This window comes from Pristis pectinata, chromosome 13 (genome assembly GCF_009764475.1).
Source record: "Pristis pectinata isolate sPriPec2 chromosome 13, sPriPec2.1.pri, whole genome shotgun sequence".
NCBI classification, from domain to species: Eukaryota; Metazoa; Chordata; class Chondrichthyes; order Rhinopristiformes; family Pristidae; genus Pristis; species Pristis pectinata.
In genome coordinates, this window is record NC_067417.1 from 16,213,971 (window position 1) to 16,233,088 (window position 19,118).

Below are 19,118 nucleotides of genomic sequence, written 5' to 3' on the forward strand. Positions count from 1 at the left end.
ATGATTGTAGCAATCAGCAAGTACTACTCATACAAAGGCTGGTCTTAATTTGTGAAGTGGCCTGCACCAAATAGAACTAGATAGTGATAATCGAACTGCAGGGAATTGTAGAAACATCGAAAATCTATGGCACAGTAGAGTAGTAGGAGAGCACATGGCTGTCACATGACAGTAACAACACTGACCCCTCTGGTTGAAGGACAGCATTGCTCCTCAGATCGGAAGTAAGGTTCAATCAAGGTGTGGATCCACCCCACCCATCAGGTGTGGGCATAGGGATTGGACCTGGAGAGCACCTTTGTTCCTGAACCTGCCTGACCATTGGCCTGTCTAAATCACCTGGCCAGGCTCCACCCAGCACTATAAAAGAGTGTTGCACTGCCCTGGCCCTTCCTCTTTCGACTTCCCCAGGAATAGTGAGACAATGCTTCAGAGACCACTGGTAAGAGTGTGCACTACCATGTGGTTTGGGAGCATCTTGGTCAGATTCCAGGGAGTGTTAGGGCCAATGCTTGTTTGGGGCAAGGTATTTAGGCATTGATTGAAGTGTTTATCCCTTGATAAACTGTACCTTGTCTATTGTGTGTGTGTGTGTGTGTATCTTATCCTCGTTGCGATTTCCCCCTCATGTTCGCAGTCTCCTGCGTGTGTGTGGGTGCGAGTGTGCATCTGGTCCCATTCATTCTGTCTCTGCATTTGCCTTTGTGATTAAACTATTTTTAAAATCCAAAGCCTGTGTCCAGAGCCCTCGATCTTTAGGATTCCAAAAGAACCTTTTCACACAAGTACGAGGCCATTCAAATGAATTTGTGGCTGCCTTCAGAATTCAGTTTTTCACAGGACTGGAGTTACACTGCATGCAAACTAAAGGCCAAAAATTGCCTCTTTCTGTGCCAGTCAAAATATAGCTACCCAGTATTGTCCCATCTTCCAGTCCATGGCACATCACAGTTCTTCAGGTACACATCCAAATGTTTTATAAAATGTAACGAGGATTACTGTCTCTATCATCCTTTCAAGCAGTGAATTCCAGACTCCTATTACCCTTTGAATGGAAAAAAAAATCCTTATCTCTTCTCTAAGTGTTTTACCAGTTGCTTTAAATCTATCCCCTGATTTTTGGTCTCCCCTTTTTTGAAACTCTTTTTAGGGAGGAGGTACAGGAGCCTCCAAACTCACTGATTCAGGAACAGCTTCTTCTCCTCCACTATCATATTTCTAAACAATCCATGAATCCATGAACACTACCTCATTATTCCTTTTTATTTGCACTATTTATTTATTTTTGTAATTTATAGATTTTTACGTCTTGCACTGTACTGCTGCTGCAAAACAACAAATTTCACGTCATATGTCAGTGATAATAAATCTGATTCTGAATCACTAGTGGAGACATCTCAGCATCTACTCTGTCCTCCCCCTCAGGATATTAGACGTTTCAGTAGATCACCTCATAAACAATATAGATCTAAAGTTCAAAGAATATAGAGTATTAACAATATTTGGAGAGGGATAAATACTGTCCAACACATCAAGGTTAATTCTGTTCTTCAAAAACCGACATCAGATCTTTTACATGCAAGTCTGAGAGCAGGAAAGACCCCTGCTTAATGCGACAGCTGGAAGTGCAGCAGTCCATTGGTGCTACACCAGAACAATGGCATAGACCCTCACACTGGCAGTACTGGAGTGGGACCTGATGCCACATGCTCTTGAGATCAGAGTCAGACTGCTACCAATTGAACCATAGTTTGTCTCATCCACACGGTAAGTTAGAAAGAGGTCATTCAAACAATTGGTGTGTGCCTACAGTTGTTCCACTAATTCTTCTTCATCAGTACGTCCTTCTATTTCCCCCCGGGAGTGTTTATCCAGTTTCCACAAATGTGTCTGTGCCAATTGTTCCAAAAAGGTCATAGTCTTGTTAAAATATGTGAAATAGAAAAGAAAAGAATTTATACTTATGTAATGTCTTTTAAGGCCTCAGGACATTGCATAACATAGAACATAGAGCAGTACAGCATAGGAACAGGCACTTTGGCCCACAATGTCTGTGCTGACCATGATGCCAATCTAAAGTAATCTCATCTGCCTGCACAAGGTCCATATCCCTCTGTTCCCTGCCTGTTCATGTGCCTGTCCAAATGCATTAATATTGTGTCTGTTTCCACCACCTTCCCGGCAGTGCATTCCAGGGTCCTACCTCTCTCTGTGTAAAACCTTGCCTCATAAATCTCCTTTAAACACCGCCCTTGCCTTAAAGCTATGTGTGTTTAAATACTTCTAAATGTTTGAAACGTTACAGGTAATTTATGCACAGTAAGATCTCAACTATTAATTTTTAATACTGATCAAGGGGTAAATGTTGGCCAGGGTACTGAGAGAAATCTACCGCTATTCTTCCAAAATTTCAGCTCCTGGGACATGTGCCTCGAACAGTGCGGCACTCTCTCAGAGCTACACTGTAGTACCAGCCTGGAATATGTACTGGATTGAAACTATCTAGTTCAGAGGCAAGAGATTGCTCTCCTCCGTATAGTATCCTATCTGGTGATCCTCACTTTGTCCTACCTTTTGGGAGTCCCTAAACCTCATCAAGTCCTTTAGTCAACACTCTCAATTCTTCCATTTGGTCTTTGCCTTTTATTCCATTAAAGGTTATAGAAATGCAAACTGGGATTACCATTGCATGATCATCAGTACCATCACTCAGCTTAGTTATTACAGTCATGACTGTGGAAAATGAGAAGTTAACGAGACTATGACAATATTTCATTAGAAAATAAATGAGTTATTTCTTTCATGTGCTACGAACCCATGCTCAACTTTCTACTGCTGTTGGGGATCAGAGTCAAGAAACTGCATAGGAATTGCCTAGGAACTGTGAAACACTTCATTTGCAGCATCACTTAAAGCTGGCTACATTTTCTGCAGCGATCTGTCAGACCATCAGAGATCTGTCAGCAGTTCTCCTGAGCAAGCTGAAGGAGGGCAAGAGCCGATTTCCCAGAAGGCCTGTACAGCCAGCCTATGTCACCAAGTTTGCAAGTTGAAGTTAACCAAGTCAAGAGGTGTGATCTTTCTATTGTGATTTTTTACTGGGAATTTTCTGTCGTCATTTGATGAAGAGATTGTGGAACACTGGATTAAAATTTTACAGAATTATGCAACATTGACTTCAAAGTAATGTTACTTAATTTTTTCCCCAATCTCAAAGCATTTATCAATGACTCTTAATTTCCATTTGATTATATAAAGAACAATATGGTAATTTCTAAATCCTATTCAGTACAGAAATTTCAATGCCTTTTATTTAGTACAGGATGAATCACATCAAAATATAAGCACCTCCTGACATATTTCAGTAAAAATGATATGATGAACGTTGATCTCATGGCCAACAAATATAACAGAGGCTTCACTCAGCAGTTTCACTCTCATGGTTTATCCAAGTGCCATTGAGCAGAGTAGCAATCATATTACGCAATCAAGGATTTCAAGATAACAATGTTCAGTAAAAGCTTTTGAATTAGTCTTGAGGTGAAATTTACTTTTAGTGCACAGGCAGGATATTAAATAGGAGTTTTGTATTTTGTACTTCTACACTTAGAGGAACATTTTGTTCAGTGAATGTTTCAGAAGTTTCAGTCCATTAGGAACTACACAGCTGAGCTGCCGATTGGCTGAAAAATGCAAAAACGAAACTTTTTTTTGTAGTACCTTACATGGACTCTGGTTGACCCAATGCATTTTACAGTCCATAACATATTTTCTTCACTATAGGTATTTTTATAATAAAGGAAATGGAGCAGCAGCTGATTTGTGCACAGCAAGGTCCCAAAAAAGCAACGTGATTACGATCAACTAATTTGCTTTTATTTTAGCTGATCAGTTAGCTAAGGACCAATTTAGCTGATGACTGTACAGTGTCTATGAGAATGGAAGATTAAAAATGCAGCGGTAAAAAGTGTAATCCGAAGGCTATTGTGGGTAGCAGAATATCAGGTTAAAGTGCTTCCTATGTGGCAGGGAAGAATGCTACCAATATTCAGGAAGCATGTAAACTCATTACACAAGAGGTCAGCAGTGCCAAAGTAGGTTGGAAGCTTAATTAAAACAAAATGTTGGTCAAGCAATATTACAGTGAGTATCGACAATGTGTTCATGATAAAAGTGCACAAGTACGGTGAGGTACAGGTACAATGAAAAACTTACTTGCAACACCACCACAGGCATGCAGCTACAGATAACACAGAATACAATTATACATAAATCATACATAAAAATTATATCAGACAATGCAAAAAAGAATGTATGCAAAAGTAGGACTTGTTGCGGAAAAAAAAAGCAAAGACACAATCAAAGACAAGAGGAGGTCCATAGTGTTCCTTTACTGAGGTTAAACTAGGGTTGTGCAGGTCATTTAAAGAACCTGATGGATGTAGGAAAGTAGCTGTTCCTGAACCTGGTGGTGTGGGACTTCAAGCTTCTATACCTCTTGCCTGATGGTAGCAGTGAGAAAAGGGATTGTGGGGATCCTTGATGATAGATGCTGCCTTCTTGAGGCAGCACCTACTGTAGATACTGTCAGTTATGGGGAGGGCTGTGTCCACTACTCTCTGTAGGCTCTCGCATCCCCATGTGTTGGTATTGCCATACCAAGCCATGATGCAACCAGTCAGGATAGTTTCAGCAGTACACCTGTAGATGTTAGTTAGAGTATTTGGTGACATATCAGATCTCCTTAAGCTTCCAAAGATGTGATTGCACACATGGCAGCTGCCATTATAGAAAAGAAGACCTGCATTTATTAAGTACCTTCCATGTTCTGTTTCAGGAAATCACAAAGTCCTTTACAGCCAATGATGTACTTTTCTAAAATATAGTTACTGTGCAATTTAGGAAGCAATACAACTAATTTGTGTACAGCCCCATGCACAGAAATGTGATAGTCAGCAAATAACCTGATTCTCAGTAATGTTGAGTGAGGGATTAATGCTGGCTAGAACACCAGGTCTTCACTAAAATAGTACCAAAGGGTCTTTTACATGCACCTGTCAGTTTACCATCTCATGAAAAATGCTGTACCTGCTGACAATGCAGCACTCTATCTTTGCACTCAAGTAAGTCTAGAGCCCAGAACCTTGTACCTCAGAAGCAACAGTACCTTCAGCTGAGCCACACTATAAAACACCACGGAGCTATTTGGTTTAGTCACTGATGACAATCAAAACAAAATACAAATATCAAGCAGTTTGACCTTATTGCTTCAATATATTTGATCAAGCAAAAAGCTGAATGTGAAACACAAATTGAAATAATGAACGTGGTTGAAACTAACACAGCAGAAGCAGTAAAGAACCTAGAATTAGACAGGTGCTGAAATTTGGCTTTAATTGTTCACATACCCTGTAGATAATTAAAAAGCACTAGATCAGTTTTCTGGCTTACCAGAACATTTAAAAGTTTATTAAACTACAGCCACAAAGCTGCACTGCAGTCAAAATTGCATCTTGCAATTGATGCACATTTGTCATGCTTTTAAAGGAAAGGTCACTATTAATGGAAGGCACAGAGTGCACACAGTTTGAAAATCTTAGCAGAACTTATAAGCATGGAAGATAACTTGACAGTCATGTACTGGAAAGCAATTGATGAATTTTAAGTGCAGCAATGCTTTGTCTAATTATAATCACATGCCTTCCTTCTGCAAGTTGTATTGTATAGTCTGTGCATCAATAATAACATGCCTACCCATCCACAAAAAGTTATCACATATCATAACAACTTGTATTCAATGTACCAAAATGCCTCAGGGCATATTCATTCATTTTTCTTACCCAATCCCAGGAGAAACCAGTTGGTCTTTCTCAGCAAAAATAAATGGCCTCCAGCCTTCAGCCTCATGCAGCTCCTCAGACTCATGCCTTGGAGGGGTTTTCCAAGTTAAAAGAGGCTGCTGTGGGTGAAGTAATTTCGATTGGCATACAAGTGGTGAATGGCTCAGCATAGTCCCTCATCCAAATCAAGGGAACACGAGGCAGGAGCACAACAAAGCAGCCAGGAAGGGAAATGTAGGTCATACAATGTAGTGAGGGATTTATTTTTAGGAGGATCTATATCAACAATTGCACAAATGCACTTCAAACATTGCAATTATGACATCACTGTTTCCGAAGTGCACTGACAGAGTTTCCAAATAATTGTGCCTAAGGAGTCAGACTTGTTGGTTTTACATTCTTCCATCCTCTTCCACCCATTCTAATTCTTTATCCCCACTTCAATCCTTTCTCCTCTCTGTTGTCCACTCCCTAATCCTGTTCACTGCCCTCTTCCCCACTCAAACCTCCCGTGTCCTCACTCTTCAATCTCCTGTCCTTTCTCCACATCTCCACTCTCCTGCCTGCTGTCCCCTGATCACCTAGGATGTATACCTTCAATCCAATTTCTCTGATCTTCATGTCCTGATTTCCTCTTGTCCATCTTTACTCCCATGTCCAATCCACCTATGTCCTCTTCCTGACAGTCCACTGCCTTAGTCTCTCCATCCTCCGATCTCCTGACCTCTTGCATTCTAACCTCATGTCTCTGCCATTCTATATCCTCCATCCTCATTCTGATGTCTGCCATCTTGCAAATTGCCTTCTACTAAGGTTTCAGTCCCCAGCATCTTCTCAATCTGACTTCCTGAACCCTCACCCTCACCCTCACCCTCACCCCACATAATCCCTTTGCCCCCCCCACCCCCCCCATCCCAAGACTCCCTGTCGTCTTCCAACTCCAATCTCTGATGAAGTTACTTGGCAAGAGGGAGGAACACTGGTTCAGTACATGGGCTCCAGCTAGGTATGTGCAACTTCAAATGCACCAGTGCAGCCTTGAACATAGAACAGTACAGCACAAGAACAGGCCCTTCAACCCACAATGTCTATGACGAACACGATGCCAAAGTAAATTAAATTTCTTCTGCCTGCACATGATCCAAATGCCCTCCATTCCGTGCATATTCATATGCCTATCCAAAAGCATCTTGAATGCCACTATCATATCTGCTTCCACTACTATCTCTGACAGCTTGTTCCAGGAACCTACCACTCTCTGTGTAAAAAAAAACTTGCCCTTCACATCTCCTTTAAACTTTTCCCCTCTCATCCTAAATGGACGTTCTCTGGTATTTGTCACATCTACCCTGGGAAAAAGATTCTGGCTGTCTACCCTATCTATGCCTCTCATAATTTTATAAACTTTGGTGGAGTATTCAAGGCAATGTTTGGGTTCCCCAGACACAGTATCGGGAACCCAAACATTGCCTTGAATACTCCACCAAAGTGTTGGGAATGGGTTTTGTGAATCAGGACTCTTCTGGGCATATTGCTTGCCCAGGGACATAGCCCCTCATTCAGGAGCTGTCACAGAGCCAGTCATTTTTAGTTAAGCAGAGGAATGAAGAAAGATAGATTTGCATTTACATAGCACCTTCTATGTTTAATCACAATGAGCCTTGTTAAGTTCCTTTGTGATTCTAATCTTGTGTTAGGTATAAAATGTAAGATGCTTTGGAAATAATAGACTGCAATCACTTGCCTACTTGCAATGCACCTAGCAGATTTATTTTGTTAAACATGTTGCATGCATCCTCAAAGCAAAAGATGCCGACAAATTCGATAGCAAAATAATGGCCAGCTTCAAAGTTTAGTAAGAGGGTTCAATGAGTGGCACATTCAAAGATTTTGTGGCCATGTGATATGAACAAAGCTTTAGGTGGTCAAGTCTTTTATCCACTTTAAGGATGCATGGTTAGAAGCAGACAAACAGTTCCTTATCGGTAAGTAATCAGAGAAACCCTGATAGCCAGTAAATCCCTCCAGGCAGAGCAGGGCAGGCTATCAATGTTACAGAGGCATCTATTTCCACCTCACAGTGGGGTTAGCAGCTGGCTGAATCATAAGCAGCTTTGTAACACAGCTTTCAGCCAGCCTTTACACATGATACATCATGTGCAGTAGAAATAGCTGACCTATTGATTCATGTGTCACAAGAGGTAATTGCATCAGTGCATCACATAATGGACACTTTCATTGTTACCTCTGATAAAGATACGACACATAACGTTAAACCTTACCATTGCTATTCAGTTTTAAAAATACACTTTTCCACATAAATGGCATGATTGTTTATAGATTTGATGAAATATAAAATGAAACTTGTGGAAATGTGCATTCAGAACCTGCTGAATGGGAGCTGCTTTCTGCAGTGGCTTCTGGGCTTCTGCTGGTTGCATGACATCACCCTCTGTCCCTTCTGTGCCTTAGCTTATGGCTGCTCACAGTCCAGAAACAATTGTATCTCTCAGTGAATGGCTTTGTTGATAATTGCTGGGTTACTACCTTTCCATTAGCTTTCTCTGAGGCAAATTGGAAAGTGATGGGCAAAAGGTCTGGACGATGTGAAGAAAACTTTTTTTATGCAGAATGTTAATGATCTGGAACTCACTTGCCAGAATTTGGATTGCATGGTACTCTTTTTAGTGAAATGCAATTGAAAATCAATTTAACCCAGAATAAATCACATTTGTGATCATTTCCAGATTAAATACAGTCAGTCATGAAATTCAACTGGGTGCTTTCTGTCATGAGTCACTTTTGCAATTTTGGCATTTGGGATGGAGCTAAAAAACCCCATTCCTGATGCATTACTCATTCCGGAGCATTGCAGGGGAGTTTGGATGACTATGGCCTGGGGCCATTCACTGCAGAGCACTCCCAGCAAAACATGATATTAACCCTCATCCAATCTGGAAGGCTTCCAGGTTAGTATTGTTTTCTTAAATCTACCCATTCCATACACCAACCCTCTGCCCTCAATTCTACAGTGCATCCTTACCTCACCTACCTACACCCCATCTCATGATCCAAACCCCTTCACCAAAACCTCTGATGCTCCCTCCCCAAGCCACATGACATACCATCTCAATACATCCTCTCGACCTCAAGTCTCTTGGCTGACCTGCACAAGCCCAACCTTTCAAATGCCTGGCTTCTATCTATGAACTCAAATTGCAGATGACTGAAGATAAGGTCCAATAACACATCGTCTAGAGACTGGACCTTCCCCTATGTGGCAGGTGCAGTCTCCAGGCAATGGGTTATTGAGTATTAAGCACCCACTTGATTACACCTGAAATCCAAGTGAATTTTGATGCTTTGGAAAAGCAACCAAAACAATTGCTGTTCCAATGCATTCCCACCATTTCTTTCAATTGTTTAGGGTGAACTGGGATTTCCAGTTATCTGTCCATAGGGGTGTTTGAAGTTGTATGAATCAGGGCTTTTAAAACTGAATTGCATAGACATTTGAGGGAAAATTATTCTGAGGGCTACAGGGAAATAGTGGCAGAATGGGATTGACGGGATTGCTCGGTTAAAGAGTTGGCACAGGCTCAATGGGCCAAATGGCCTCTTCTGTGCATGTAATGATTCAATGATTCTAATAAGGCTGAACTATTGTTTGCACAAACCCAATTTCTGTCTGTTAACTTTCCTGTTCTTGAATATGTACCGGTAAATATGCCCTGCTGCATGAGATGCTGTCAAGAGTTACATTCTGAATGGCTTAATTAAGTAATTAACTATGCAGCCAATTTTAACCCTGGAACAAACAAAATAATTTCACACTTCCAAAATCATTTATCTAGTGCCTATAATCCTTAGCCACCTATTGACTCAGATGATTGCTTCTTATTTCCAGTTCTAACCAAGCTGTTGTCTAATCAGGAGGCAAACATACAGATGGTACCACTTAAAAAATCTCTAAAGGTGGAGGTGATGGGTGTGAAAATTGTGCATTCTGGCTACAGTGGGCCTGAAAAAAAGATTCGAACCTGGGAGACACTGAAGGATTCCATAATATGTGAGAGAAAGGGTGACAATGATTAACAACTTTGCAATGGAGGCATTAGTGGACCACTTGATAAGGAGATGTTCTCTGTCCAAAGAGGACCATGAGGCCCTCTGGTTCAACACTTCTCTGCAGCCAAGGAGTTCAGTGCCAGCAATCAAACTTCAAGGATCTGGATGGGATGCCAAAGAAATTTAGTAAACTTGCAGAATTATGAAAAATGAATGATGAATTATCTTTCAAAACTTATATATTTCACTAACTCCACCACTGCCCTTGAACCTGCTTGCGGCTTGGTATGGCAACTGCTCTGCCCAGGACCGCAAGAAACTGCAGAGAGTTGTGGACACAGCTCAGCTCAGCACAGAAACCAGCCTCCCCTCCATGGATTCTGTCTACACTTCTCGCTGCCTTGGTAAAGCAGCCAACATAATCAAAAACCCCACCCTCCCTGGACATTCTCTCTTCTCCCCTCTCCCCTCTCCCATCAGGCAGAAGATACAAAAGCTTGAAAGCACATTACCACCAGGCTCAAGGACAGCCTCTACCCCACTGTTATAAGTCTATTGAACATTTCCCTAGTACAATAAGATGGATTCTTGACCTCACATTCTACCTTGTTATGATCTTGCGCCTTATTGTCTACCGGCACTGCACTTTCTCTGTAGCTGTTACACCTTTTCTGCACTCTGTTATTGTTTTACCTTGTACTACTTCAATGCACAGTGTAATGAATTGATCTGTATGAATGGTATGCAAGACAAGTTTTTCACTGTACCTCAATGCATGTGACAATAATAAACCAATTCCAAAACCAATTGCAATTCATGGTACCACACCTCACAATATCTATCAATCAAACATACAAGATTTGCTACACTCTCATACACTTACCATGCTGCCAGCTTCATACCTGCATCTCACAACCTCCACATGATCCCAGGGACTCAATCATGACAGGTACATTGACATACTTCCCTCTCTTGTAGAAAGTTGATGTACAACAGGAGGCAGCAGCAGATAACGGGTGGTGGGGGGGGGGGGGGGTGCAGATACAGCTTATGGATGGAGGAGATGGTCTCATTGTTTCTGGAGAAACACATAGTGGCCAAGGTCTGCAATGGACAATAAAGGTTCCTTCATAACTAATCCTCCTCCTCCTCCCCTTGTGCCTTTCTCCTTCTGGGAACTTTAAATTGGCCAGACAGATAGGGCACCCTATAGAAGCCACAGTGAAATAGCTAGAACATTAGTAGATTTACTTGACAGTCTCTGTGAAAGGTCAAGGAACATGGAGGACTCAAACAACAATCAAACATACTATTAAGCACAGAGTTTGAAGCCTATTCATCACTTCCATTGTGACGTCATAATGTATTTACTTTTCAGGATGTGGGTGTCATAGGGAAGGCCAGCATTTATTTCCCATCCCTTATTTCCCCTGAACAGATGGGCTATATTTCATGGGTATATTAAGAGTCAACCACATTGCTGTGGGTCTGAAGTCACATATAGGGTAAGGATGACAGACTTCCTCCCCTGCAGAGCATTAATAAATCAGGGAGATAAATCAGGTACAGCAATCCAACAGTTTTGTCGCCATCATTACTGAGACTAATTGCTTCTGTTTTGTTTTAATGCCAGGTTATTGACTGAATTTAAATTCCACGGTTGCCATGGTGGGGTTTAAACTCACATCTCTGGATTGTAAATTCAGGCTTCCAATTTACTGATGGTCCATATCTTAGTTAATTAGAGCCTTAGTAGAAGCCACCCAATATGAGTATTGCATGGCAGCTCGGCCTGTGGTCAAGCAAGCTGATACTTGGCCGTGTATACCAAAGGGGTTTGCAAGGGTTTGTAGCAGTCCAACAGCTTGCCCTCCACAGATAAATAAGACTGCTGGATCTGTGCCCTTCTTCTGCATACATCCAATGGTCATTATCCATTCATGTTGTAATTCCCTCAGCAAAATACACCATAAATGTAGTACAAGATCATTTGAATCATCCATAGCATTTAATAAAGTGCCAAGGAATTGAATTTTGAGCACAATATCTCTTTGTGAAACTTGGTTAGAAATTTCTTCAAAGTATGAACAACATAGCTAAGTTATAATTGGCAATAATCTCAGCCTACTTTAGCATTCATTGAAGGTATTCTTTTGCGCTGACAAACTTGTTGATTAGGTGTATGAGTAATCAATTATATGCAAACCAAAAGCACTTGGTACATGAAGAATACCATAGCTTGCAGAAAGGTCAAACTACTCTTCAGCACAAGAGAGGTGATTTCAACGTAGTCACCAATATGTCAAAAGAGGGTATACATGGCTTTATAAATGGACTATTTCCTGCTACATTACCTGCATGAAGGCACAGACTTGACTTCCCATAGCCCTCTACTTCTGTACATCTTCCAATGTGTTGGTCAAATCAAGAAATGATAAAGTATCCATGTAGTTGTCTGGACTGAATCTGATAAGTTTCTCTTTAAATTGCATTCTGGAGATTTGCTGATTTTTCAACCTGTTTGATTCAAGTTGTATTTAAAAAGAGCATTTTTAATACATTGTGGATCAGAAGGTACAGGTGAATAACCATGACTGGTTTATTATTGTCACATGTACCAAGATACAGTGAAAAGCTGTTGTTTTGCATGCCATCTAAACAGATCGTGCCATACATGATTACATCAAAGTGGTGAAAAGAAAACAGAATGCAGAGAAAGTGCAGTGCAGCTAGACAAATAAAGTGAAAGAGGCACAACAATGTAGAGTGGAAGATCAAGAGTTCAAGAATTCATTGTTAGCCTGAGAGAGGTCCACTCAAGAGTCTGATAACAGTGGGAAAGAAGCTGTCCTTGAGTCTGGGGGTACGTGCTCTCAAGCTTTTGTATCTTCTGCCCATTAATTGATATTAAGCAGAGCAGAATAATAAGATTAACTTTCCTACCTCAGTAAGCTTCCTTTCTCCTCTGTCTCCTTCACTTTGCTTACATTTCCTCAATTAATCCTACTAATGTTCATTAATTTGATGCATTCCCAGGAGAGAAATTGACAACATGAGCAAAACTGCGTGCACTCTATGTTGTTATTAGCACACCAAATTATTACAATACACACGTCTTGTTTGCCTATCTTTAACAAAGTAATCTATCCCCTTATAATTAACATCTTAATTAAGTTTGTTTTTGAAAATGTCCTGCCTTTCAGCGGACCTATTTGAACTGAATTCAAATGAACAACTCTTTGTAGCATGTATATGTCTTGTTGCAAAGATTCCAATACTGACCTGAAAAAAAAACTTCTTTACATACCTTTTTCTAGTTTAAATAATTTATTTTAAGGATTTAATGAAATTGGAACACACAGTGCTCTGTTTTTCAGCATTAGGTAATTAAATGTTGATGTTTTTAGGTGTAAATTGCTGCAACACTGATATTCAGTACAAATTGAGAAACTTAGTAAACATCTCTGGCACAGTATGCACTAGTACATGTAAGAAGTTTAGTGCATAGCATCTAATCGCTTCTGCTCAACCCTCACTATACCAGTACCTGACCAATGTTTGATGATGTTGAATAAAATAATCAAGTGTCCTTCTCGCCCTCCTCCTCTATGGCATGCTGCTTCTGTAAGGGAAGGAGATGGCTAAGAAGGTGGTATCTCAGTGAGTCTGCAATGCTAAAGTCAGAAAGAAGAGGATGGTCATGAGGTGTGTGTGGCTACATTAGGAGTACCCAATAGACATGCAGATTTACAAAGGCAGAGGGGAGGAGGCATATTAAAAGTCAGGTAGAACTTGCATAACTTTTTCACCATGGCACTCTTAGCTGCAGCAGGTGTGACAGCCTGAGTTATCCCCCAATGCTCATAACAATAAGAATCTGAAGAGCTTTGGAACTGGAAGCACACGTGTGTGTGGGATGGCTCATAAATGTGTGTGTATATATGTTTGTGTGTGTGATTTGTGCCCGAGTGTTTGGCTGTATATGTGTGTGTCTACCCATGGGCATGCATGCATGTGTGTGGATGTGCATGCGTGCATCAGGTGAGCAGAGTGTGTAAGTGCTGCTGCTGTAGTTTCTCTGAGCTCTGGTTCCAAAGTGAGCAAGGTCATGGAATTTCTTCATGCACTGTTCCCTAATGTGAGTTGACTCACTTCTAACCATTACTTCATTGGCCGACTCCTCTTCATGTCTGACCTGTCTGCCCTCCTGGCTGCTCTGGCTCAGAGAATATGGCTCCTCCTTTCAGCTCATCCATGAGGATATCAAAGTGAATGTCAGTGAAGTGGGGTGGGTGGTGGGCAAGAAAGAGTGGGTCACTGCTGGGGACCAGCAACACCTGCTCCAAGTGTTGACAGGGTACCCAACTTCTGTGTTCTCACTGCCTCCTGCTGGATGTGATAGAAGTTAGGGATTGAGTTCATGGTTCCTCCCAAGCACTCAGTCTCTAGCAGCCAAGACAGTGCAGTTCAATGCATATTGCTAGAAATTGCAATCCTTGCTTTTAATGCCATTAAAGTAGCATAATGAGACATCCTAATGCTCCTTGTGTAAGTTGTAGAAAAAGCAAGAAGATTGTTCACACAACAGGGTTGGCAGGATTTCCCTGTGTAATGGTTTGCTGAATCTTCAATTAGAAGTTATCACAGCTATCTCTCAGGTTCATTCTCTCCAATCAGCCATTGAAGGGACATACCACAATGCAAACAACATTCTTCCAGGTACTGGGGAGTGTTGCAACCAAGTTAATGGATGCTGAAGGGAACAAAGTACCCCCAGGGACTCAGAGGGGACCCGATGATCTGGTGAGGGGGAGCATATGCAAGAGACATGTTATTTGTGCCAGAGAACTACAGAGAATCTCCAAGGATCTAGCAGGGGCACCTGTGAGGACAATGCCAGGAGGGTGTCTGTAAGGAAATGAGTCATTCTTTGAATGTCTGTACTCCCAGGAAGCTTGAAAGGCAGCAGGTACCTGTACCTGCTCTGCCTGTGCCTGTGAAGGAACATTAAATGAACCTTTCTCTCCTTGATTATGGAATTTGGACGAGCTTCCTGAATGCAACAATGTGCAGGGAACTCTGAGATGTGGCAGAGACTACATGGAGCAGTTGGAATGATCCTGAGTCTAACAATCAGGCACCTCAGAGCCCAAGAGAACTGAAATGGAAACACACCCTAAGGGGATACCCAAGAAGAAAAACTTCATTATGAATCTTTTGGTTCTGATGAAAGTTCATCAACCAAAAACCACCACACTGTCCCTCTCTCCCTCTCTCCCTCTCTCTCTCTCTCCCTCTCTCCCTCTGTCCACTGCTGCTGCTCAGTTTTTCAGCATTTTTAATTTTTGTTTTAACAATTTAATATACCATGTTTAGTAAATTCTAGATTTAGGTACCACAATAAAACATTACTCCCAACTTAAAATTTAATGTGCTACAAAAAATTTCTACTTATGATGTTCAATGGACATTTATTATGGGTAATTTGATAAAAACAGAATTAGCTCCAGAAATGCCTTAATTTATGTTTGAATCTTGATATTGAAATACTAGTAAAGTCTCAAATTAAAAGAAAGTTGATCATGCCTAACCACTATGGTCCTGATATGGTGCTTTACCTATAGCACCAAGATTTAGAGCCTGTCTTCATGCTGTACCTGAAATTTAATTAATATAGTTTAGACATGTAATTAAGAGAGTTAGTTATTGCACAGATAGAGATTAAATCAGGAAATAAGAAATATTGGACTTCTGCTGAACTGTGTATCACAGATCATCAAAGGAATATTAGCATCTGTAACTTACCTGCACAAAGCTTGGTAACTTAATCATACCTGGAGTGTTTTATAGTAAGCGATTTGGCACAAAGAAAAATTTTCAATATATAGAGTTTCTTTGTCAGATAATTCAATGCATCTCAATAGAAGCAGTTGAATGTATTTCTAAGAAATGTCTGTGAGGATCAACGAAGCATCAAACAATTTGCATTTTCACAATGTACTCTTTAATCTCCTGAGTCTCTGAAGGGTGTCTTGAGTAATAAATGTTTAATTGTTTTTTAGATTAAAGCATTTATAACTTGATAACTTTGGAAGATTAAGTATTAAAACATCATTCTTTCGAGTTCTAATTTAATTATTAATCAAATGTTCCACTGAATGTAGCGAAAATATTCCAGTACATTACTATCTAACTTCTGGCAATTTTCATTTGTTATATTTTGATGAATTTTCATGCTTTAAAAAGGTGCATCTTATTAGTGCAGGAGACATGAAAACTTTTCATTTCTTTTCCCTCTTTGTCAGGACCAAAATCTGCTTGATACCAAGGACTTTAAAGTTTGAATAAGATCTTTGTTTCTGGTCTCTAACTATGATTCCTGGGTTTCATTAGGCATCTATAACTTGATCTCTTTCCTGCCCAATGGTGTTCTGTCATGAGTTTTTTAGATACTTTGGTTTCAAGCACAGTATCTTTCACTGTCCTAACCTGGTGACCTCTGGCTCAATGCTTTTACTTTGAAAGGTTGATGCCAGGTCCTACTCCAACCAGTCCTGTCGAGTTGGGACCCAAAGCCTGTTTTTAATACTGGTGTTCTGGTGAGGGTGCTTTGTTGTACTGTAAAAGGTAGAAGAGTCTTTTAGCCATGATTGCAATCTACCCAGGAAAATACAAGTTTAATGTAAAAATCATGAGGAAGGCATGGAAGCCACTACTATTTTTCATTGTATGGGTCTCAAGAACCTCATGAGCCTTGAGTTAGGATACGCCCCTGGGTAGAGCAGTGTTGGAGAATATTGAAATCTGCAATGGTCTTGGACTCACTTGGTTACCTCTTTAGCTCCTATTTACCACCCTCAATAAAACATCCAACTCCTGTCTATCTAAAAGTCTTTGTCAATATGAAGGTTCTTTGGATCCAGCAAGGCCACACCTCCTCTGATAAATAGGCTGTAAAAAATACTAGAGTTGTTTCAGGCCTAAATATAGACAAAACAAAAAATTGTCAAAGCAGCATGGATCATATCTATTTATATTTGGAAATGTATCCACATTTGGCTTCAAGAAGTCACGAGTCAATGAGGATTATAACCATAGATAGTCTGAAGGTCAACCCAATTTTTTATTTCTTTCATGTCAGCTTTTCCATTTTGTTTCCAACATTATTATTTCACATTATGATTTGTTTGGCAAATGGATGCATATTTTTAAAAACTTTATTGGCATATAGCATTTGCAAATTGAAACATTATCATCCTTGTCCAGATTGCATTCCAGTCCCTGCAGTGCATACTGGCCCGGAAGGCCTCTAACAAGCCAACAGACCCTGCATGCTCCCTCTCCAGCAAAATCCAAGCACAGCCACATCCTTGGAAGGGGGGCAGACAGTTATAATTGTTCTTCTTTTAAGATTAATGCCCAGATGTTTTCTAGACATTCTAAAATGAGAAAAGCAACTTCTCCATTTGATGACAACAGTTATTTGGCATTCTCTCAGGGACAACTACTGAGATAAACGTCAACTGTTGCTGGAAGATCACCAACCTGATGGTCTGCTGAAACTTGTTGGCTTTCCGGTGCCAGGAGTTGTCCACAATTGCAAGCCGCAGGCTGGCATAGTCCAAGGTGCAGGACTACCTGCTGCTTAGCTCGGTTGTTACAAAGGCTTTGTGGGAAAAGGCCACAGTATGGGTCCTCCCACTGATAAACATTGAGGGGCAGAGCCCTCTGTAATAACCTCACACACATTTCAGTGAAGGGAAGTTTGGGGATGAAACATTAGTGACATGTTGACACTTCATCACATTCCCTGTAAATATTTGCAGGGATTGTAATGAAATGCTTGGAATGAAGATGATGCAATATCCTGATGAGACAAGTGTGCATTTTATAAATGAAGTTTTATTGGGGGGGGGGGGGGGTGGTGGGACAATGGCCTGCATTGCAACAACAACTGGTCTTCATGTAAAGACAGAAAATGCTGGAAGAATTTGACTGGTTAGGAAGCATCTGTGGAAAGAGAAAGAGCTGTAGTTTCAGGTCCAGAACCCTTCGTCAGATCTGAGAAAGAGAGAAACAGATAGCAGAGTAGGTAGGGGAAGGCGATGGGGGCAACAGAGGATTCTTCACTGATAGGGTGAAGTAAAGTGGCAATTAAGGGGTAGTTAAGATAAAATTAAGCATCGTGGTCTGTGTAATGTGTTGCTCATATTTTATAGTCTCTGTTTGTCGCTCCAGATTCCAGCATCTGTAATCTCCATAGGCTGTGGAATGTTGCATTTCGAGATTGGTATTGGTTTATTATTGTTATCGGTTTATTGTTGTCACGTATGGAGGTACAGTGAAAAACTTGTCTTGCATACTGTTCATACAGATCAATTCATTACACAGTGCATTGAGGGAATACACGCAATGGTTTTCCCAACAGCAATGACAGGTGCCTTCACTCCAGGGGAATCAGTCTGGTATCTGTTAAAAACTCAATCGGCTGATTTAAGAAGCTCAGTATGCGCTCTGGTTATTTCTAATGGAGTCCAGAGCTGATGCAAGTGCCAGGTATTGACACTGCTGGTCACAATTTCCATACATGGAGACACAAGAGACTGCAGAAGCTGGAATATGGAGCAACAAACATTCTGCCAGAGGGAAGCAGCAGGTCATTTTTCCCCCAGAGACGCTGCCCGACCACTGAGTTCTCCCAGCAGATTGTTCGTTGTCCCATAACCTGGAGTCTGAACTCTGTTGTGGTGGCGGGGCTTCGCCTCTCTCTGCAACTCTCCATGGTACACTGGCAACCGGTCCAAGAGTCTTCGACGCTTCTCTTCCCACAGATGCTGCCTGTCCCGCTGAGTGTTTCCAGCATTTTCTGATTTTATTTTAGATTTCCCGAATCTACTGTTGTTTCTTGATTTTCACACTATCATTTCACACGTTTCCAAGAGACCGGTTCTGTGTCGATTAAATTGTTCCCCACAGGAAATTGGCCTTTACGAAAATGAGAAGACGGATAAGAAATTGGTCCGGGAAGTGTGCAGCTCCGTCTAGTGTGCTCAAGAAACGATGCAAGTATTCAGGTGGAAATCAAAAGGTGCACCGCTCTTTCATTGGAAAGGCGCCACCCTCAGGGCTCCCGTCTTGCGGGGTGAAGTCTCCAGCCTGTCACAGCAGAACCCTCCGCCAGTTCCCGGCCACTGTTGGCTCCGTACCTGT